This window comes from Lepus europaeus, chromosome 17 (genome assembly GCF_033115175.1).
Source record: "Lepus europaeus isolate LE1 chromosome 17, mLepTim1.pri, whole genome shotgun sequence".
In the NCBI taxonomy this organism is placed as follows: domain Eukaryota; kingdom Metazoa; phylum Chordata; class Mammalia; order Lagomorpha; family Leporidae; genus Lepus; species Lepus europaeus.
Window position 1 is genome coordinate 12,597,654 of NC_084843.1, and position 23,206 is coordinate 12,620,859.

The window sequence follows — 23,206 nt, forward strand, 5'->3', positions numbered from 1 at the left end:
AAGAAGGGGCCTTCCGCCTTGTCAACCCTGCACAGTGGCCTGGATGCTGATGGCTCTGTCCAGTGAGTCCCGACATCCCAGACGGCCGCGCTCCGCCGATGCGCTGAGACCCCGCTGACGCGGATGGAGAAGCGCAAGACTTTTCTGGAGCAAGAATCTGGGTTCCTTTTTTTTTTTTTGTAGTCTACCTTCTGAAAGCACTGTTATACTGTCTTGCTGTTAGGTTTTAAAAAAAGTGCTGCTAATGAAATGCATAGAAAAGTAAAAACATGTCATGCAAATTAGACACCTTTGGGGATTTTGAAAAACTTGTTTGAAGGGCTAATTAAGAAGCTATTAAAAATAATTAATAATAATCTGCTTTTCCCAAATTCTTTTTCAGTTCGGAAGTGTAAGTGATGCCATTTGTATTTCACTTTTCTGAGTACGTGAGCAACTGCTCCATCGCCTACCTGGAAATATTTTTTCATGCCACGGGTCCCTCGTTGACCTGGGAGTCTTCCTCTGAACTTTTAATGATGTTTTTCAGGGTAATCCCATTTGTGCCCTTCCTTCCTCTTGTTTTGCTTGCTTGCGAGAGCTGCCCGTGCGCAGACCGCTCAGCAAATGCGGTCAAGGCATCCGCGCAGCCCCGAGTCTAAGTCTCGCTGGGAGAAAATTGTTGTGAGTTACAGGAAATTAAAAAATTCCTGCAATACCAGCCCACTCCGCACAGTCACTCTGTGGTATCCCAGCATCCACTCGACTCTGAAGTCAGGCCAGAGTGATTTTGGAAGAGTGATTTCCAGCCTTATAAAGGGTCACGTCGTGGATTGAACCCATATTTGCTTCTGTGTTTTGTAAATTTCGAACTCGTTACTAAACCTTCGTCTCGCTCACCCTTCGTCTGGCTCTTAGCTCGCCCTCATCCATCTGAGCCTGGAAAATCTTGTGAACAGCGCTGAAACACGTTCTGATGCAGAAATGCGATCACACACCAATGGCTGCGGACCTGGGCGAGAACTGGCAAGGCCGGCCGGGGAGGGGGACCCTGTTCCTTGGAGCCAGCTCGCTGCTGGGGAGCAGGCAGGGGCACCCGCTCTCCTCTGAGCCCCCTGTGCCTGTCTCAAAGATAACCCAAGCCAGTGTCTGCTCCCCAAGAGTCCAAGTTGCATGTTCCAGCGCCAAGCTAGCAGACTGGCCGAGCGACATCGTCCTGCCCTGTGTCCCCTCCCTCCCCCGCTTCTCTACAGAGATGCCAGCCTCTGTCTGTGTTCCAGGATGCCAGCCCAGCACCGCTGCAGATGCCTTAAACGTCCACGGAACAGAGAGAGAAGCCCGCTCACCGGGCTCAGGAAAATTCTCCCAAGGAACCCAGGATGTGGAGCAGCGGTGGTCTGGCCTGTGAGGAGGGAGTGAAGGCCGTGGGCACCTTCTGATCACACACGTGTGTGCACGTGCAGGCATGCACACACGCACACACACACAGAGTCTTTCATTCCTGTTCTGCCCTGCACCCCATGTTTGAGCGTTCATATGACATCGCCGGGGCAGGCCCGTCTCACACGGGCGCTCCCTTCACCCAGGTGGGTGGGAGTCAGCGCACAGAAACAGGAAGATCTGAAAATGAAAAAAAAACAAAAAAAACAAAAAAAACTTGGTGTTAAATTGGAAATTGCATAGAAAATTAATCAATTTTAAAAAAATATATCATGTAGGATCTCTGTCCTTAATGTGCTATACATTGTGATTTAATGCTGTAACTAGTACTCCAACAGTATTTTTCACTTTGTGTTTCTATGTGGGTGCAAACTGTTGAAATCTTTACTTAATATATACTAAACTGATCTTCTGTATATAAAGAGAATTGAAAATGAATCTTGATGTGAATGGAAGGGGAGAGGGAGTGGGAAAGGGGAGGGTTGAGGGTGGGAGGGAAGTTATGGGAGAGGGGAGCCATTGTAATCCATAAGCTGTACTTTGGAAATTTATATTCATTAAATAAAAGTTAAAAAAAAAAAAAAAAAGAAAGAAACAGGAAGATCTGGAGACAGACGGACAGGCCTGTGACCCAGCCCTGCCACTCTGGCTGTGCGGCCTTGGAGCAGCCCCTGACCTCGCGGGGGGCTTTGGTCTCTCCAGTGCACGGTGGAGATGCTAACACCCCCCTTGCCAGCCTCGTGCTGAGAGAGGGCACGGGCATAGGTTCTGCTGGCGGGGGACTCGGATCTGGGGAAAGGAGGCCCACGGGGTGGGAGCGGGGCACCCCGCGCTGCCAGAAAGCCTGGGTTCAGGAGGGAACAGCTCTGCTCTTCAACACCCAGCCCGCCTGATGCTTCCTAATGAAATGTAACTGAGGGCTCTAACAAGCCTGGCCTGAGCTTGGGGGAAAAGGCGCCAGCGCCCAGTGGTGGAGGCCTCTGAGCAGGCAGGTTGGCGGGGGAGCACCTGGCTTCTCTGAGGGGTGGGGGCCCCGGGGCAGGAGCCCACAATGCCTGGCCTGGCTGAGGAGATGTGCTCGCCTTCCTAGGCTGTCGCAGGGATTGGAACCACACCGGAAGGACCTGGTGACCAGGCAGGAAGTAGGCAGATCTTGGCAGTCAGGGCAGGGAAGAGGTCAGGAGGGCCCCCCCAGGCTCCTGCCTCCCTTACATGGGCGGGTGGGAGCCACCTGGAGAGTGCGCACGCCTGTGGCCATCTGCGACCTGCACCCCTAGAACCTGTGGAGGCACTGCCTCCTCCGGCCCAGCAGCCACGAGGTCACGGCCCTGTGTGACCCCGTCACCTGGCTGGCCCCAGCCGCCCTCAGATGAGAGGCCGATCCTGCCCCGGCCCACCTGGAAGCACTTGGCGATTTCCAGGAAAAGTACGTCTGTGACCAGCAGACACAGAGGGCAGCGGGGGCGGGGCATGGAGGTGAGGCCCAGAGAGGCGGAGCCACTTCCCTGAGACCACAGAGCAAACTGGCATCAGGGCTGGCAGAGCTCTGATAGCGCAACTTCTGACCTTAGGTGCCTGGGCTGCAGGCCAAGCTCCCCATCCAAGGAGAAGGCTCCCAGGTGCCGACCCTTGGGATCTTGGGAGCCTGCCTCTCTGAGACAGGGGAAGGCTCCTGCCCCAAAACTCACGGTGGAGACAAAACCCAAAGTTCGCATGGGAGCGGCCAAGCCACAGGAAGTAAGGGTGCCCTGGGCCGAGGAGCACCCGGGCCCCGGGCGAGGTGCTGAAGGACCACTCAAATGTCTCTGTGGTTTTGTCTTTGGGTTCTAATAGAACCCAAAACACATTTTGCCTTAATGTTTTAAACTATGTATAATTGAGACTGTGCAATCTGTCTGCTTTTCACTATACTTAAATCACATGAACATGGTGGAATAGATCCAAAGCTATTTGGTGCCCGCTGTGGCCACTGAGGGCCAATGTGTAGAGAGAACGCTCCGAGTCAGCTCTTCACTCATTCATTCCCTCAACAAACAGCTGCTGAGGACTGTGTGTCCCGGCACCACACTGGGCACTGGGCATGGGCACGGGATGAGATGGGCTTTGTGGCCTGAAAGGGCTCCTGGGCTGGGGAGGACGTGGCCTCTGAGATGAGGAAGTGAGCGGCCAGGGAGCTCTGGACAGGGAGCGCGCAGCTCTGCAGGGGGAGAGCAGGCATTGGGCTGAGTCTGAAGAATGGCAGGAGCTGTGGAACTGAGGTGGGGCACGGCAGGTGCACAGCCAGGAAGCATGCAGGTGCGCAGCATCACAGGGGAACAGGCCCCCCCCCCGGGGGGGGGGGTAGCCACCATCCCAGAATCGCTATAAGGGAGCACCTAGGGGGCAGAGATCCACTAGGTCCTGCTGCTCAGCTACGTTGGGCAACACGCAGCTCTCTCTGCCTGGTTTGGAAAACACCAGCAAATGGCCAGGGCTGTCCTGTGTCTTTCCACTCATCGCACTGGGACCACGATGTGGACAACTGCTTTAGCCAAGGCCTGCTTCCCACAGAGGAGGAGGCCACAGGACCGTGGCTCTGAGGGGCCTGAACCCCAGCCCTCCAGCCCTGATCCTGAACCCCCAAATACCCCTACAGCAAGCCTGGTCTCCCAGCAGCCACAGAGGCCCGGCTGATCCACACGCACAGGACTGGTAAGCAGGGCAATGCAGATGTGGGCTCAGTTGAAAGCAAGAGAGCTGTCAGAGCCCCTCAAAGCCACCGGGCCCTCCTCTCTGCAGCGGGATGTGAAGTTCAGGGTCACAGCCGCCGGGCACACGTGGCACAGGAGGCTGGTTACAGCCTTGGCAGCCAGCATGGCCAGGGACAGGACAGAGGGGGCAGAAGGGGGCGTGACTCCGCGTGTTGGCTTCTGCCCCTCAACAGCCTTTCCAGGCTGTGAGATTCCCGTGGGAGCAGGCGGAGGACCAAGAGCACCAGCAGCTGCTGCCCTGGTCCAGGCAGGGCGCAGAGAGGTGAGCCGGGGATGCCAGGGGACGCCAGACCCGTGTCTGCACAGGGACCTGGACATCCGGGGCTTCCACAGTGGCTGTTTGGAGCCATCAGCGCGGGGCCCAGGAAGCTCGTGTGATTCCTGTCATTTCTCCACGTGACCCATGGTGGCAGCAGGAGGACAGTGCTGCCGTCACAGGTAGTGTCTCTCGCCCCCACGCCTCAGCTGAGCCATGCTCCGGCTTCCCGGGGGAGGAGAGCTGGAGGGATCCGCGACTCTGACCAGGAGAGTTCCACGTTCAGGGACCCATTGTCCGCGTTTTGTAAGGGACAATGTCTGCTGTGGAAGTGGCGTTCCTGAACTTGGGGATGACCAAACTGTGTTCCCTAATGCAAATAACTGGCTAACTGTTTTGTGCTTGGCTATGGCAGCGCCAGAATGGAAACGAATTCGACTGTTTGCTCAGTACTTAGCATAGATCGCATGGTCCAGTTTTTATTTTAATATGAATGACTGAATGGATCCCACAGGGGCTCCGGCATGAGCTGGGGTCCCCTGGTTGTCTCTCTAGGGTCCTGTGATCTCCATCAGCAGGGACAGCCTGGCCACACCCCAGACCGGTGAAGTTGGGGGTGGAGAAGACCCTTCATGTCCCACCGCCTGCCCCTGCCCCGTGCCAGGGTGGTGGGTGTCTGAGCAGCACTGGGGCCCAGCCTGGCACCCAGAGAGCCGAGCTGTGGCCACCTGCACAGCCGCATCCAAGCCTTGCTCAGGCCTGAGAGTGTGGACACTCAGCCACCAGGCTGTGGGGTCACCACTGTCCCCTCGCCCCTCCTCTGCAGGGCCCACTCTCCGGTCACGAGGGCCCTGTCTGTCTGGGCTCCCGTCTCTCCTCACTCAGACCTCAAGCGTCACCTCCAGGCGAGGCCCAGATCCACCAGGGCCACCGCGAGTGATGTGCAAACGTGCTGGGGTTGAGCCCCCGCCCACCTCTGAACTGCTGTGGAGGTGGCAAGGGCCGGCGATTCCCCCGGGAGCCACTGGGGCCTAATGCAACACACGTGCTGAGAGGCCGGGCCGGCCGGACGTTCGCGGCTGGGCTCCCAGGCCCCTCCGCTGAGCTGGGGAAGCAGCAGCTGGGAGGCCGGCCGGGGGAGGCTCCATTCCAGGGCCACTATAACGCGCAGGCCGTCCCCACAGCGCAACTTGTGGCCGTTTTTAGTGGCTTTGACTCTGCGCACACAGAGCAGCGTCTCTTTCCGTCTTCAAGCCCGGGAGAGGCAGACGCTGCAGGTGGCCAGCCCCTGGGCTCGGGCAAAGCCCTCAGCGTGGAGATGAAACCTGCAATTCTCCCACGATTCCGGGCTCTCCCCTCCAGGCAGGCTCCTGGCAAAGCCGTGTTGGGGGCATCCGCTTTTGCTGATGAGGAGGGTAGACGTGCAGTTACAGTACAGGGAAGCACATACCGTGTGCCAGGCCCTGGAAGTCACAGGGTCTGGTGCGCGAGTTCCTGTGTGGGAAGAAAACAAACCAACGGTAATGTGGATAAGGAGCAGGCTTCCAGCTCAGAGAGGCCGCCCGCTGCCGCTGACCGGCTGGGTGACCTCAGGCCAGTCACTTAACTTCTCTGTTTCCTTGTTGATAACATGGCAGCTCCATACAGCCACTGAGGTGGGAACTGCCACACCCTGAGAGCAAGCTGGGTGCACAGAGGCTCGGGTGAACAGCGGCCTCTCCCCTCCACCCACAGCAGGTCTAACTGTTCTCGGCCCCTGGCTGCGATCTTGGAGCGTCCCAGATGCATTCCGGGTCTACGCAGGGAGAGGTAATGAGGTGGGTCTCAGGGAAGAGTTTGGTTCTTTGAGTCTTTTTAAAATGACCCCCATGGCCGGTGCCGCAGCTCACTAGGCTAATTCTCCGCCTATAGCGCCAGCACCCCGGGTTCTAGTCCCGGTCGGGGCGCCGGATTCTGTCCCGGTTGCTCCTCTTCCAGGCCAGCTCTCTGCCATGGCCCGGTAGTGCAGTGGAGGATGGCCCAAGTGCTTGGGCCCTGCACCCGCATGGGAGACCAGGAGGAGGCACCTGGCTCCTGGCTTCGGGTCAGCACAGTGCGCCGGCCGTGGCGGCCACTTGGAGGGTGAACCAACAGAAGGAAGATCTTTCTCTCTGTCTCTCTCTCTCTCTCTCTCTCACTGTCTAACTCTACCTGTCAAAAATAAATAAATAAATAAATAAAATGACCCCCAGAACCCAGCAAGCCAGGAGATGGCCATCCCGGGCCCCTGCTCGCTTCACTCCACTCCCCACCCTGGTGCCCCTGCGGCTCAGGTGAGTCCTAGACCACCCCATCTCCCCGGGCATCACCCTCCCAGCCCATCTGGGGTTGGAAAGACCCTCTGGGGGCTGTGGGGGCTTCCTTACTGCTGGGCACCTGCAGTGGCCCAGTGGCCAAGTGGCAGAAGCAGGGCTGGGGACGACCCTCAGGGCCACGTGAGCCTCTGACCCATGTGTGGCCCCACCATGAACACGGCCACAGGGAAGACAAAGCAGGGTCCTCGCCACTCCCCTGGCCCAGTGACCCCATTCTCCGAGGCAGTGACCAGACGTCCCGAAGTGGCCAGGAGGTCCCTGCTCTGGAGTCAGCACCCGGACGCCTCCCAGACCTCGCCAGGTCCCACCAGGGGTCTTCCTTCAGGAAGGTGGAATAAGGGGAACCAGGGGGTTAGGAGCCCAAGGACCCCTGCCAGACTACCTGGGGCCGCGGGAGAACTGCACTGGGACTTCTGGTCTACCAGGTGCCAGCCACAAGGTCTCGAGCAGGTGACCTCATGTCCTTGGGCCCCACCTCCCTCACCTGTGAAGTGGATCTCACCACGCCCAGTTCCCGGTGCTGACAAGAGGATCCCATGAGAAAACGGAAGAGGGGCGCTTGGTCAACAGCAGCACCACGCTCTACAGGGCCTTGAGACGCCATCAAAAAGAGGCATCTCCAGCCGTTGCATCTCCGGCCACGTCCCTGGCTCCCCACGGCCATCCAGGCCAGGACATGTCCCCAGGATTCCTCAAAAGCCGCATACTCCCCTCCTGTACCCCAGCCTGGGACCACTCCCCAAGTCTCTGGCCCACTCCTGGTCCCCTCACTAACCCCTTGCCCAGGCTCAGCTGATGGTCAGCTCTTGCCTCCTTACCTCCTGCCCCCGCCTCCCCACCAGGGCCATGCCCCATCTCAGTACAGGTTTTGATCCCTCCATCCCCAAAGCCTCTGGCTCTTTCTCCAGCCCCTGGCAAGCCCCACTTAGGCCAGAACCCACAGAGCCACCAGGAAGGCTGCTGGTGCTGGTGACGGCCATATGTCCTGATGCTTGCTCTGTGCCCACCTTGTCCCCAAGCCTTTGCCGTGTTGACCCATCCAAGCCTCCTAGCAGCCCTGTCATGGACTCCCGTTTCCATCCCCATTCTGCAGATGAGCAATTGCAGCCCAGAGAGGTTGAGCGGCACCCTGAGGGCACACAGGAGAGAACGACAGAGCCAGGGCACAGAAACAGACAGACACGCTCCAGCCTCCCCGGCCTCACACCCTCAGTGGTGACCTTTGTCACCATTCATGGGATACACTTGGCACTGGGATATGGCCTTCACAGCCCGGTGCTCCCAGACCAACCCTGCACTAATGCTCTTCTCCCCGGCCAGACCCAGCGAGCTGAAGCCCCCAGCCGAGCAGGGCAGAGGTCCGTGTGCCTCTGAGCTTTGTGCGTGCCGTTCCCTCGGACTCAGATACCTTTCCGACTCCCGTTGACCCTCCAAGCCTACTCTGCCCACAGAGCTCCGTGGTGACCCTGAGAATACCCACTTCATGGTGAAGCAGTGGCTGCCTCACCTACTCCCTGTTAAGCCGTGTACTCTCAGGAGCAAACACTGCTCGTGTGTGTTTTCCTCTCTGCACTGCTGCTGTCTTGCATAAGGGGAAAAAAATGGAATCCAAGTGGTAGAATTTCCACTGAATTACCGCTGAACAGCGGGGACTTTGAGTCGAATGGGTCTGCATTAGAACCCTAGCTGCTGGACGTTTCAGCTGTGTGACATTTGGAAAGTTACTTAACCTCTCTGAGTTTCTGCTTCTTCGCCTGTAGAATGCAAGGGAGGAGCCGGTGTCATGGCTCATTAGGCTAATCCTCCCCCTGTGGTGCCGGCACACCGGGTTCTAGTCCCGGTCGGGGCGCCGGATTCTGTCCCGGTTGTTTCTCTTCCAGTCCAGCTCTCTGCTGTGGCCTGGGAAGGCAGTGGAGGATGGCCCAAGTGCTTGGGCCCTGCACCCGCATGGGAGACCAGGAGGAAGCACCTGGCTCCTGGCTTCGGATCGGCGCAGCGCACTGGCCATAGCAGCCATCTGGGGGGTGAACCAACAGAAAAGGAAGACCTTTCTCTCTCTCTCTCTCTCTCTCTCTCTCTCTCTCTCTCTCTCTCACTAACTCTGCCTGTCCAAAAAAAATAAAAAAAGAATGCAAGAGAGGACATAACTCCTCCAAAGGGTTGCCCTGGTGTTAAACACAGCCGCGCATCAGGTGCTGGACAGTAGGTGGACGCTGTCGGGATGGTGGCTGCTAAGCTCAGCACATCTCCATTTTCCAGTTCCTTCCTTGCACCAACCAGGGCACCACGGAGCCAAGCTGCACTCAGAGCCCCCACGACCGCCGGGCAGGGGTCTGAGCAGGCACCCGACTTCCTGCCCTCACGCAATCGAGCACAGCAGCCCTTCCCCCACCACAGGGCCTTTGCACGTGCAGTTCCTCTGCAGGGGACGCCCTGCCCTGCCCCACCCCCCACCACGGGGCTCACCTTGCCTCCTTCTCATCTCTTAGGCTCAGGCACAGACGTCACCTCCCAGAAGGGCCTTCTCCACCACGCTGTGTGCCACTGTACCTCTCAACCCCTATGGGTTTCCTCCACCGCATTTGGAAACTATGCGGCTGTGTCGTGCCTTGCTGGTCCCGGGATGGCAGTGCCCAGCCGTCGTCTTCCCTGTCCCGCACTTAGCGTGAAGGCCAGTGACCGGGCGGGACGTGACTGCTGCATGAACAAACCGCTCAGCTGGATTCCACAGAGCACCGACAGTGGGGGAGTCTGTGGCCAAGTCCCAGCCCAGGCAGATGGGAGAGGGGCCCCTCCCTCTCCCCAGAGCCGCCGCAAGGCCGCACCTGGCTGCCTGCAGAGCCAGCTCACCAGAGACAAATTGGAGGCAGTTCAGAGGAGCGGGCCAGGCAGGATTAAGTGGAGGGAGAGGGTGATTTATAAAGAAAGATAAAAGGGCCAGCTTCATAAGGCTGGGCTGCGGGATTGCTTCAATAACAGCCGCCAAATGTTGGCAAGGTGTGTGCGCCGGGGAGGAGGGCTGACTGCCCTGTGGAGGTGCAGAGGTGGCCGCCGGGGGACACGCCAGGAAATCCCAGCAGCCCCCAGGACCCTGAAGGGGAGGGGGCAGCAATCGGCCAAAGCGGGAAGCTTCGGCCTCACCTTCACCTCCTCATGTCGCCAGTGGCCGACCCAGGCCAGGGCCTCTGCGGTTTAGGCAGCGGAGGGAGGAGGGGCCCAGGGAACCCGAGGAGAAACCCTGCGGCCCTGCTGGGACCACACCGAGGGTTCCAGGCATCTGAGCAGGGAGGTCCCAGGGCGGTGTTTTAGACCAGGGCCTGCAGTTGGGCACGCAGGGTCCATCGGCCTGCTGCCCATCTCTGTCAATAAAGTTTTATTAGCACACAGCCACATCCATTCGTTGGCTTATTTTCCGTGGCTGCTTTTGCGCTTCAGCTGAGTGGCTGCAACCCAGATTTACACAACTCTCAAATCCTGTTTCTTTTCTGGCCCTTTATAGTTTGCAGGTCTTTTTGTTTTGGAAGGCAGACAGACAGACAGACAGAGTTCCTCCCTACTGGTTCACCACCCCAGTGCCAGCCATGGCCAGGAGCAGAACTCAACCCCAGCCCCCTGTCGGTGGCAGGAACCCAATCACTTGGGTCATCACCACAGCCTCCCAGGATCCGCAGTAGCAGGAGGCTGGAATGGGCGCAGGGCCAGGGCTTTAAACCCAGACACTGATGTGCAGGTATCTCAACCAGTGTCTTACCGCTAGCCAAATGCCCGCCCTGCGGCCCTGTCTGAGCCCATTGTTTCTTAGCTAACGTGCACATCACATGGAAAGGGAAAAAAAGCATCCACGGGGCCCCAGTCTGTCTTATTTTTATGATGCTATTATTTAAATATCCATACGCAGATAAAAGTAAGAGCAATCATCTTAGACTTCTAGCTCTTACATAAAACTGACGCATGCTGCTGGATTCAATGTCCACAAGATGACACAAACACTCAGAGGACTGTAATAGCACTCCCAGGGCACAGATTGGCAGGGATTCAAGAGCTGCCATCAACAGAGAGCTACGAGATGAGCCAATCCCTCCACGTGGTCCTCTCTTCTGTTGCAAAAAAAAAAACCATTCATGCGGAGGGCCAAGACCTCAGGGCCTTCAGTGGGGTCACGGCTTCTCACCCAGCCCCGTCTATGCCGTCTCTCAGCAGTGTGTGAGGACTCACGTGCACAGTTTTGGGGGCCCCAGCATCATGAAGACACCATCAAACTCAGGCCCATCTGTTAGCCAGGCTCAGGCTTTGGGGCCAAATGAGCCAGAAAATATTTATAACCATTTTTCAAAGTTATCAGTAAAATAGAACCAGAATTTTAAAAATAGTCTTAGAGGATTTGTCCACTGGTTTGAGGATCCCAGTGTGAAAAGCTGAGGTCTGGGCTACGCCGCCACCTGTATGACACCGGCGTTCCATACGGGAATGCTTGCACGAGTCCTGGCTGCTCCACTTCTGGTCCAGCTCCCTACTGATGTGCCTGTGAAGGCAGCAGAAGACGGACCAAGTGCTTGGACCCACATGGGAGACCCAAATGGAGTTCTAGGCTCCTGGCTTTGCCCTGACCCAACCCCGGGTGGCAGGGACCCAAGGCCTTGGGCCATCTTCCACTGCTTTCCCAGGTGCATTAGCAGGGAGCTGGATTGGATATGGAGCAGCCAGGACTCGAACCAGTGCCCACATGGGATGCTGTTGTCCCAGGCGGCGGCTTTACCGGCTATGCCACAGCACTGCCCCTACAGCCTTTGGTGAAGTCCGATTGTGAAGATTTTAGGCTTTGTCAGCCACACGGAGTTTCTGTTACAGGGATTTTTAAAAAGTCTTCTGAGGGGCTGGCGCTGAGGCGCAGTGGGTTAACACCCTGGCCTGAAGCGTCAGCATCCCATATGGGCGCCGGTTCTAGTCCCAGCTGCCCCTCTTCTGATCCAGCGCTCTGCTGTGACCTGGGATAGCAGTGGAAGATGGCCCAAGTTCTTGGGCCCCTGCACCCATGCGGGAGACCCAGAGGAAGCTCCTAGTTCCTGGCTTCAGATCAGCGCAGCTCCGGCCGTTGCGGCCATCTGGGGAGTGAACCAGCAGATGGAAGACCTTTCTCTCTGCCTCTACCTCTCTCTGTAACTCTGTCTTTCAAATAAACAAAATAAATCTTTTAAAAAAAGTCTTCTGAAAATATTGAAAACTGTGCTCAGCCCACGGGCCATACAAACACAGGGTGCAGGCTGAGTGTGAAACCAGAAACACTGAGAAGAGCTTTCTCCCTTCCTCCCTCCCTCCCTCCCTCCCTCCTTCTCTCTCTCTCTCTCTCCATACACACGCACACATACACACAGCCATCGCTCTACTCACATTCAGAATTTCCACTGGGAAAACCCATTCTCCGAAAATGATGTTCAAATCCAAAGCGAACACAAGTGCTCGCGTGAGTTTGAGGTGCAGGTGCTGTGTGCCCAGGCTCAGGGCCCAGCTGGGAGGTGAGGGAGTGGCTGTTCCCACGGGCGTGCGAAGCATGGGAGGGACCAGAGAAGGGAGGCAGGGCCTTGTCCCCAGTGGCCTCTCAGTGCTGTGAGCCTTTGAGGCAGGGGTCCTGGTGGTCACGGCTCCAGGCTGCCACATCCAACCCCGCCTGGGCCCCGCCTTTACTATTTTAGGTACTGGATTTCCATTGGCGACTTCCTCTGGAGATGGCATTTTGTGCCAAAAGGGAGCAGCCTGGTGACAAAACCTAGCACTAAACCAATTACGTCCCAGCTGGCCCTTCTAAAAGCTCGGGCAAGATGCACCCCAGTGCTTGGCTGTCTATTGAAAGCGGGGAGAAGCAGCCAGCGCCGGGCAGGCGTTCTCTGCCACGCTACAGTCCTCACCACTCCCTGTCGCCTGCAGCCAGGTTGGTCCTCTGATGCGCAGTGTCCCTCTGGCCTCCCAGGCACCTGAGTCTGTGACTGCCAACTCAGCACTCGGCTTCCTGACGAGCAGTAGTGGTCACCGCGGTGCAGTCATCACTGACCTCAGCCCAGATCCTGAAGACCCAAAGCACTGGCCAGAGGAGCCTTGACCCACGCTGACTGGTTTTAACCCCATGGATCTAATGAGACGCCACTGCAATCCAAAAAGCCTCTGAGGCAGCTTGCAAATACGCATTGAGTGCAAGAAACCTTCAGAACTAGGGGTGGGCATTTAGCCTACTGATCAACACGCCAGCTTCCCACATCAGAGTACCCGGGTTCAATTCCTGGCTCCGGCTCCTGGCTCCAACTTCCTGCCAATGCAGACCCTGGAAAGTGACATGTGATGACTCAAGTAATTGAGACGCTGCCGTCCACGTGGGAGCCCTGAATTGCACGCCTGGCTCCCGGTTTCCCAGCATCCTAGGCCAATTGTGAACATTTGGTGAGCAAGCCAGTGCATAGGAGCTCTCTCTTTCTTGCTCTCATAAATAAATACATAAATATGTTTTAAAACTTCTCTAAAGAATTTCTGAGTAGATAAAGAAATCAGAGGGAAGGAACGGCGGACGAGACTAGCAGGAGGGGGCCGGAGGAAATGTCAGAACACGAACATGTGAGGCAGAGAGGTCTGCACGGTATATAATGATAAACAGAAGATTCCCGAGCAGGATGGCTAACGGGAGCTCCAGATGGACACTCCCTCCACAAACAGCTGAAGAAATTCATTAAAGCGGAAGAGAGACCTGCAGTAAAGGAAAGAGGCTCAGACTTCAAAAGTGTCAGCCTGGGGAGAAAGAAAGAAAAATGATGGAGCGGAGCAAAGTGGGTCAGCGTGGCCCAGAAGGCCACGTCCCCGCCCCTGAGGCCCGCCGTGCACACTGAGGAGGGAAGCCCAAGGATGGGGAATCCACAGTTTTCTCTCCATCGAATTGGGAAAGAACAGAGAACATTGCTGGGGAGAAGCAAGAGAAGTGAGGCTGTGACCAGAACCCTGACTCCCTGGGGGAAGGTTCCAGGGCCACATGGTGATGGGGGGACTGGGTCCAAAGCCAGGAGTCCCCCATGGGAATGGTGGACGACCCCAGACAGGGTGCGAGGAGTCCGATGGATGATATGAAAAAAATTCCAAAAGTAGGACTGTAACACAGAGCCTGCCTTGTTGGAGCTGCTCGGGACAAAGATAAGTGACTATAATGCGAAATCTTAGCCCTCAAAATATAGCAAGAGAGAGAAACACCCTACCTCCCAAAAAAAAAAAAAAAAAAAAAACCAGCACGTGGCTATTCACAGAACCTTTATGTGCGATCACCCAAAACGGGAAATAGCTCAAATGTTCAACTGGTTAATGGTTAGACATGGCGTAGTACACGCACATAATGGAATAATACTCAGCAGTAAAAAGAACCAATTGCTGATTCAGGTGGCCATGTGTGTGTCACCAAAGCAGCACTCTGAGTGAAAGGTTCCAGACCCCGAATGCTCCGTGCTGTATGATCTGATTTATATAACACCCTGGAAAAGGCAGAAGTGCAGGGACCGGAAATAGATCAGACATTGCCAGGCAGCGGGAGAGGGGGAAGGCCTGACTACAAAGGGGCACATCGGGACCCCTGAATGGGACCTGGTGGTAGCTACGCGACTGCGCGCACCTGCCGATTCATAGAGCTGCACCCTGGGAGAGGATGACTCCTCCCCTACGCACATCGTGCCTCAATACACCTGGGTTAAAACAGTAGCAGGGGAAGGGGGTCACACCATTCTCCAGTACCATGGAAGAAAGTCAAGAAGCCAACCACACCCCATCCGATCAAAATCACAGTCCAGAGAACACAGAAGAACATTCTTTACAAGTGCACAAGCTAGGGAAAAATGCAATGATAACATGAACTTGGTTTCTTTTAAAAAATATTTATTTATTTGAAAAGCAGAGAGAGAAAAGAGGAGAGAGAGAGAAAGAGAAAGTGAGAGAGAGAGAGAGAGAGAGATTCTATCTGCTGGTTCACTCCCGCAATGGCCGGGGCTGGGCCAGGCCAAAGCCAGGAGCCAGGAGCTTCACCCAGGTCTCCCATGTGGCTGCAGGGGCCCAAGTATTTGGCAGATCTTCTGCTGCTTTCCTAGGCACAACAGCAGGGAGCTGGATAGGAAATAGAGCAGCTGGAACTCGAACCAGCACCCATATGGGATGCCAGTACTGTATACAGAGGTTTAACTGTATACACTGCAGGCCCCCTGATTTCTTAGAGACCCCAAAAAGACTTCCATGTCTCACAAAAAGGACTAAAATGAAAAAGCACTAGTAACACCAAATGTTGCCAACAGTGTGGAGCACCTGGAACCTTCGAACATGGCTGGTGGCAGAGTTAGATAATCCAGTAATTGGGGAAATGCTCTAGTAGCTCCTTTATAAAACTAAACATATATCTACTTATGACCAATCCCAAGTATTTTCCAAGATAAATGAAAGTGTATGTTCATAAAAAATAAAGTCTTTTGCAAGAATGTCCCTAGTAACTTTATTCATAATAGCCAAAACCTGGAAGCACCCAGGTGTCCATCAACAAAGAGAATGAATGTATAAACCATGGCATATTCTTAAAATGGAAAACAACAGTAGGGCAATAAAAATAGAACAAATTACTGATAAAGGCAACAGTAAACATGAATTTGAACCGTGTTTATCCTGAGAGAATTCTTATATAAAAAAGAGTACTTGCTATATGATTCCATTTAAATGAAGTTCTAAGGCAAACAAAGCTGACTAATCTATCGAAGGCAGAATAAAGCGTCAGCATGGTGTCTGCCTCAGAGTCCGGGTGGGAGCAGGGGTCCCAGGGAAGTTTCTGGGCGATATTCCCTAGCTTGACAGTGCTATGGAATACTAGGAAGGAGTTTGTATTTTATGAAGTTCATCAAACAGACACTGAAGAGTTGTGCATTTCATTGTATTTAAATATTATCTCAAAAAGATAATACATGGGACAGCTGAGACACCAGCTTCCCACACGAGTACCATTTGGAGTTCCAGCACCTCCACTTCTGATCCAGCTCTCCGCTGATGCCTAGAAAGCAGTGGAAGGTGGCCTAAGTGCTGGGGCCCCTGCACCCACATAGGAGACCCGGATGGTGTTCCAGGATCCTGGCTTCAGCCTGGGCCAGCTCTGGCTGTTGTAGACGTTTGGGGAGTGGACCAGAGGGTGGAGATCTTTTTCTCTCTGTCTCTCTGTGTAACTCTGCCTTACAAATAATTGAATAAGTCTTTTAAAAGAATGAACTAAAGAAAGAGAGAGAGAAAGGGAGAGAGAGAAAGGGAGAGAGAGAAAGGGAGAGAGAGAATACATGACAGATACCATCATACCCTGCATAACAATGTTTCAGTTAATGACAGCCCACGTGTAAGACTATGGTCCCCTGAGATTAAATCACCTAGTGATGTCATAGCCATTCTAGTTTGTGTAAGTGCACTAATGACATCCAGACAATGACAAAATCGTCTAAGGACACAATTTCTCAGAATGCGTCCTTGACATTCATTGTTGTATGACTACATATGACAAAGCAAGTATAGCTACATGGAAAAATCTAGGTCATGCATATATATGGCTGTTTTCTCTAAGTTTCTTGCCATTTTGTGGTATGTTTGAAAATTTTTCCCAACAGGGTTTTTGGAAAAACTTCATCCAATGGTACACCTAGGATTTGGGTATTTTGTTGTATGCAAATTTTACATCAAAGGAAAAAAATCAATAACTGCAAACAAATATCAAATTCTAGTTCATGATATTCACACTGAAGTATTAAGAGAAATGTGTAACAATGTCAATACTTTTTTTTTTTTTTTGACAGGCAGAGTGGACAGTGAGAGAGAGAGAGACAGAGAGAAAGGTCTTCCTTCCATTGGTTCACCCCCAAAATGGCCACTATGGCCGGCGCGCTGTGCCAATCCAAAGCCAGGAGCCAGGTGCTTCCTCCTGGTCTCCCATGCGGTGCCCAAGCACTTGGGCCATCCTCCACTGCACTCCTGGGACACAGCAGAGAGCTGGACTGGAAGAGGAGCAACTGGGACAGAATCCGGTGCCCCAGTCGGGACTAGAACCCAGGGTGCCGGCGCCACTGGTGGAAGATTAGCCTAGTGAGCTGCTGCGCCAGCAAATACTTGCTTTTGAAATATAGGAAAAAATATGGCTGGAGGAGTGACTTGATTAACAGATATATAAGAAAGTAAAATGAGGTGCTAATTGTACAATCTTCGCGATGGGTGAATAGGTTTCCACTATACATTCTTTCAACTTTTCTGTATCTTTAAAACTTTTCATAGTAAAATTATGAAGGGTATAATAAAATGATGGAATGACAGAAAAAATGGATATTGCAAACCAGAGAAAACAGGATATATGATATAGTTAAAAACAGAACGAATAGTGCATGTGGCTGAATATCAAATTGCTGGCATAGAAGAGAGGCCTGGGTAATCTCAAGGAAATAGATGGGGAAAAGAGAAAGAAATCAGAGTGAAGGGAATCCAGTGTGAGGGGATCAGTGCCCAGCGCAGAGAAACCACGGGAATGGGGAGAGGGCTGGGCGGAGAGTCTATGGGGATTTGACTCCACACTGGCCGAGATGAGGGAAGAACTGAACCCGCAGCCCAGAACATTCCAGGACAACAATTGCCTTCGGAATGCTCAACACTGCCATGTGCCCTAATTACACAGTGAAACTTCCATAAAGACACCGATTCTTCAGGGACCCGTGACCGCGGAGGAGGGAGAGAGCAGGCTGCTCACCGACCTCTCTCCGAGGCAGCCCTCAGTGTCGGAGATGATGGCAGACTGGAAGGGACAGGGCTGACATTTGGCACAGTGGTCAAGACGCCACTTGGGATGACTGCATCCCATATCCTTGTGTCTGGGTTCTGGTCCCATCTCCATTTCCAATCCAGCTCCCTGCTGGTGTGCACCCTGGGAGGCATCAGAGGATGACCCAAGTTCCTCTGTCTCTGCTCCCAATCTGGGAGACCTGGGTTGAGTTCCGGCCCCCTGGGACTCAGAGAAATGGAAGCAGGGGCTTAGGGGAGGTAAGGTGGTAGGGCAGGAGGACCCTGCAGAGGACAATGGTTGAGACGCCAACAAACCCAGACACACCGAGAACAGAGCAAGTGGCCAGGAGCTGGCAAAGTGCAGGAAGCAGGAAAATCCTCCAACCTCAGCCGTGGCAAGAAGCCATAAAGCAGATGGAGGGCTGTTGGGAGGAAGGGGTGGTCTCTACAAGCTTCTTAAGATGTCCAAAGAGAGATGGAGGAAGAAGATGCTAACATGGGAATTCACAGCCCTGGAGCCCCATGGGAATGCCCAGTGGGGCAGAGAGAGTGTTTCTGGGCCCTGGCTTCCCCAGTCTGTCGGATGAGGCCAGCAACCCGTGCCTGCCTCGGCTGTGATCATCCCACACATCTAACCACACAGAATGCTGCCCGCACCGCATGAAATGAAATGATTGGGCACTAAGGGTTAGAGTGTGCAAAGACCGCACGTGAATATTGTCCTACGAGACAACTAGACGTGAGACCCTTAGACGGATGGCTTGCAGGGGCTGGCGTTTCGCCCAGCAGTGGAGCCGCTGCTTGGGATGCCTTCATGCCCTACAGGGCGTGTCTAAGTTCAAGTCTCAGATCCACTTTCAAGTCTAGCTTCCTGTTAATGCACATCCTGAGAGGTAGCGGAGTCCCTGCCACTGATAGAGGAGATCCGGACTGAATTCTGGATCCTGGCTTGGGCCTGTGAACCTGTTTGTCTCTCTGCTTCTCAAAATGTTTTTTTTTTTTAATTTGGTAGGTAGAGTTATGGACAGTGAGAGAGAGACAGAAAGAAAGGTCTTCCTTCCGTTGGTTCACTCCCCTAATGGCCGCTACGGCCAGCACTGCGCCAATCTGAAGCCAGGAGCCAGGTACTTCCTTCTGGTCTCCTATACGGGAGCAGGGACCCAAGCACTTGGGCCATCCTCCACTGCACTCCCAGGCCACAGCAGAGAGCTGGACAGGAAGAGGAGCAACCGGGACAGAATCCGGTGCCCCAACCGGGACTAGGACCTGGGGTGCCAGTGCTGCAGGCGGAGGATTAGCCAAGTGAGCCAAGGTTCTGGCCAAAATGGTTTTTTTAAAGTAGATAATATGTAGGATACCCTGTGCCTCCCTCTCTCCACTCATCCTCTTCCAGCTGTGCCTGGCCTTGGGACTTACTTTAATTGACACTGACAATCACAGGACAGCAGAGTCTTAAAAAGAGATTGTGCATTGCAGGATTTCTCCTTTGCTGCTCTTGGAACCCTGTGACGGCCATGTGGGCTAGGCTGGACTGGTGAGCTGGAAGATGAGAGATGGCGTGGAGAGGAACTTCAGCGGCCCCAGCCATCCCAGATGAGCTCACCATCAACCAGTCAGCCCTTCCTACCAGCTGACTGTGGATCCACGAGCTCATGAATGAACACGGCCACAACCGGCCAAGACCAGAAACACCGCCCCTCTGAGCTTGGGCCAATTTGCTGGCCTACAGAGTTGTTCCCCTGAACAGCGGCTGTTATTAGAAGACACCAAGTTTGGGGCAGTTTGACACGCGACAGAAGTTAACTATGTCCTATGCTATCCCAGAAAGAGCCAGGACACTGAGACCCTGCCCGTGACCCATAGTGTGACCTTTGGCAAGTTTCCAAACCATTCTGATGCCTCGTTTTTTGCACTCTACGAAGAAGAGAGTCGAATGACCATTAGAGTCCCCTTCCGGTTCTGTCTCATTCCGTGACTCTAAGTCTCATCAATCAACAGTCTTGAGCAGGGCGACGCTGTGAGCCAATGAAGGCACAGCAAAGTATCTGGAATGTTCTTGCCTCAAGGCCAGGCTCTGAGATCCAGCTACCTGGCAAGGTAAACCCTTCTTGAGCCCTTGGGACTTTCAGATGATCTTGTTGACTTCTACATTAAAACACGAAGTAGAGAAAAGCTGACCAGGAAGGAATGGTACCTGATGCCGGCAGGCAGAGAAAGGCAATGACTATCAGCTTCCAAGTCCAGAAGGAGCCTTCTGCTCAGATGTGGACTCCTCGGAGAACGCAGGCGCAGAGCAGGACAGGGCCCCTGGAGAGGAGAGCTGAGCAGGAAGGAAAACCTGGGGAATCCCGAGAATTTGCTGAACCCCCAACATCACATGTTTATCTTCCTGCAAACTGACCCAGCAAGATTTTTTGCTAAAGTCACCTAGTGGAAAAACGGGAGCCGGAGCAATGCGCCTGTGTCGTCTTTGTTTCCTTAAATGATTGGACGCGGTCATAATGAATAGCTAAGTGCTCTCTGAACATGACAGACGGTGCCGGAAACTGGATTCCTGGAGCCGGGGCTGGAAATCATCAAGAGCTTGAGCCGAGGAGAAGCTTGGTTTCTGAGTTCAAAATCACCCTAGGGTTACCCCCTGGCCATAGACAAGCCCCCAGAATTCACTTGCTGTATCTTGCCACTGTATGCTTTTTACTTAAAGGGTTTTGTGATTTTTTTTTTCTTTTTGGTTTTGATTTTTGAAGGGAAGTATTGTTTTTACATTGAAACAAACTTGGGCTTGTCTTGAAATCAGGTGCAACTTTTACTTTAATTTTCCAATAAAATATCAAAGAACAATTCTCCTTCCAGTGTGTACCTTCGGGGATACACGGCTACTTGCCTGTGCCATGAGGGACATTTAGGTGGACAATGGTAAAACGCCAACTATTAGGCATCTCCAGGGGTTAAAATGTCCCCCACAGCAAGTCACATTGAAGTGACATTTTTCTTGCTGAAGAAAATTGCCAGTTCTTTAGCTCCCCGGAGAGATGGTCTTGGGCTAAAACACTGGTCCCCTATTCACACTTTCCTGGGCCTGAGAAACTAGTCTGCCAGAGACAGGCCTGAACCTCCCCAAACTAGAGAAGGAACTTGTTTTAAACACACACACACACACACACACACTCCACCCTCCCGGGTTGGAGCCGAGCAAAATGCTGGAAGGAGATCTCGCAGCAGAAGCCACAAGCCCTGGTATTTCTTTTCCCCAGACCCACGCCTTACCCTTCCATGCTGAGCCCCCAAGGAAAAGTTCCTCTCTCTAAAATTCCTGCCCGCACAAGAACGAGGATCTTTCCCTTGCAGAGCACTAACCCGACTCAGGCACTGGAAAGGAAATCGGCGTGGAAGCACAGTGCTGTCATCAGACTCAGGTCACGGTCTGAAGGAGCTCAGTGCACAGACAGTGGCCTGCTTTGATGAGTTGAGGCTCGACCCAGGCCATCCCTCCTCTTGGCTCTCCCTTGGTTGTTAGCTCAGCAAGCATTTTCTCAAGGACCAACTCTGGGTCAGACCTCTCCTGGGCCCCTGACACCCAGAGGCCCCTCTCTCCAGGGGGCTTGTGTCCAGGAAGGAGGTAACATTAAGCCAGCCTGCAAATATTTATGCACAAGGAAGTCTCTGCTTGTGAGTACTTCCTAGCCAGGAGTCGCATTCATGAGGTTTCATAGGGAAACAAATTACCATAATCATTTCACAAATAGTCATGAATCAACCACCTGTAAGATCAGCGTCCACTCAAACAACGCGTAAATAATGTCAGTATTTATCACAGTCCAAGGAGCTGTCATCATTTTTGATCCATCTCCCCTCGTCTCTGGTTATCAGACAGCATGATGCAATTGCAAAGAGAAATTGAAGACTTTACCAAACCGTGGGGTTTTATGAGGTTGATGAAAGTGATGTCAAGGAAGAGCTTGAAGCCCAGGCCGAGACAATGATGGATGAGGCTCTGACAGTTAGATCACCTGACAACAGAAAGAGTGGGATTTGGCAGGAATGATGAATCCCTGGTCAAAACAGAACGGCTGGACCACCGTGTGGTGAACGGAAGCCCTCTGGGAAACTCGTAAAGCCCCAGATTCCTTTTGCAATAAACAGCTTGTTTTCTGTTCATGTTGCAAAGCCTCAAAACAAAACCATGACACAAGATACCATAATACGCCATCACCCAACATACTTGTAAAAATTATACTCCTCAGGGCCGGCACTGTAGTGTAGTAGGTTAAAGCCCTGGCCTGAAGCACCAGCATCCCATATGGGTGCCGGTTCAAGTCCTGGCTGCTCTTCTTCCAATCCAGCTCTCTGCTATGGCCTGGGAAAGCAGTAGAAGATGGCCCAAGTCCTTGGGCCCCTGCACATGCGTGAGAGACCCGGAAGAAGCTCCTGGCTCCTGGCTTCGGATTGGCACAGCTCCGGCTGCTGCAGCCATTTGGGGAGTGAACCAGCGTATGGAAGACCTCTCTCTCTGTCTCTACCTCTCTCTGTAGTCTGTCTTTCAAATAAATAAAATAAATCTTTAAAAACAACAACAACCAATACTCCTCAAAATTAACCCTTTGTCCGCTCTAAACTTCAAGGCGTGGTTGGAATTAGAGTCTAAAATTGGGTAAGTACAAATAAACTGACTTTCATAGTTTCTAGACTCGGTTTTCAAGAGAAAGCCTGGGGCTGGTGCTGTGGTGAACCAGGCTAAGCTTCCGCCTGTGGAGTCAGCATTCCACATGGGCACCAATTTGTGTCCTGGCTGCTCCGCTTCCAATCCAGCTCTCCGCTATGGCCTGGGAAAGCAGCAGAAGATGGCCCCCAAGTCCTTGGGCCCCTGCTCCCACATGGGAGACCTAGAAGAAGCTCCTGGCTCCTGGCTCCTGGCTCCTGGCTCCTGGCTTCAGATCAGCGCAGCTCTGACCCTTGTGGCCATTTGGGGTGTGGACCAATGGATGGAAGACCTTTCTCCCTGCCTGTGAATCTACTCAAATAAATAAATAAAATCTTAAAACAAAAAGAGAGAAAGTCTGAATCAAATATTTTTAAAATCTCATTTCCCATGAAACACTGACTTCCACGATAAGAAGGCTTTCCGGGGGAGATTACCCAGCAGTGACAAGGCTCCTGTCATCACACTGCTGTGAATGCCACCAAGGAGAGCCCGTAGGGTGGGACCCCCAAGGGGCACTGAGCTGGTCTATGGAGGGCCATCACAACTGAGACTCGAGGGCGAGCAGGAGACGGGCAGCTGGGGCCTGGCCGTGAGTGGGCATGGGGGCAGGTGGGCTCAGTCAAAGCCTGCAGAGGAAGCTGGCACAGCAGGAGGCAGGAGGAGGGGAGGAAAGAGAGGGCGTGGGCAGGGCCCAGGGACCACAGGTACACTGCCCCGATCCCACCAGCCATGCGTTGTGAGCAGGAAGGCGACAGTTTGTGATTTGAAGGAACGTGTAGGTGCCACTTGACAAGTGTTTATCGTCCTCCTTGTCAGCAGGAAAAGCCTCCTGGGGGACCTTGGTCCCTTCTAGACTCAAAACTCCATTCAACATTTCCAGACCTGATACAGACTTCCCAACTTCAGAGCCTCGCTAAGGGGCACG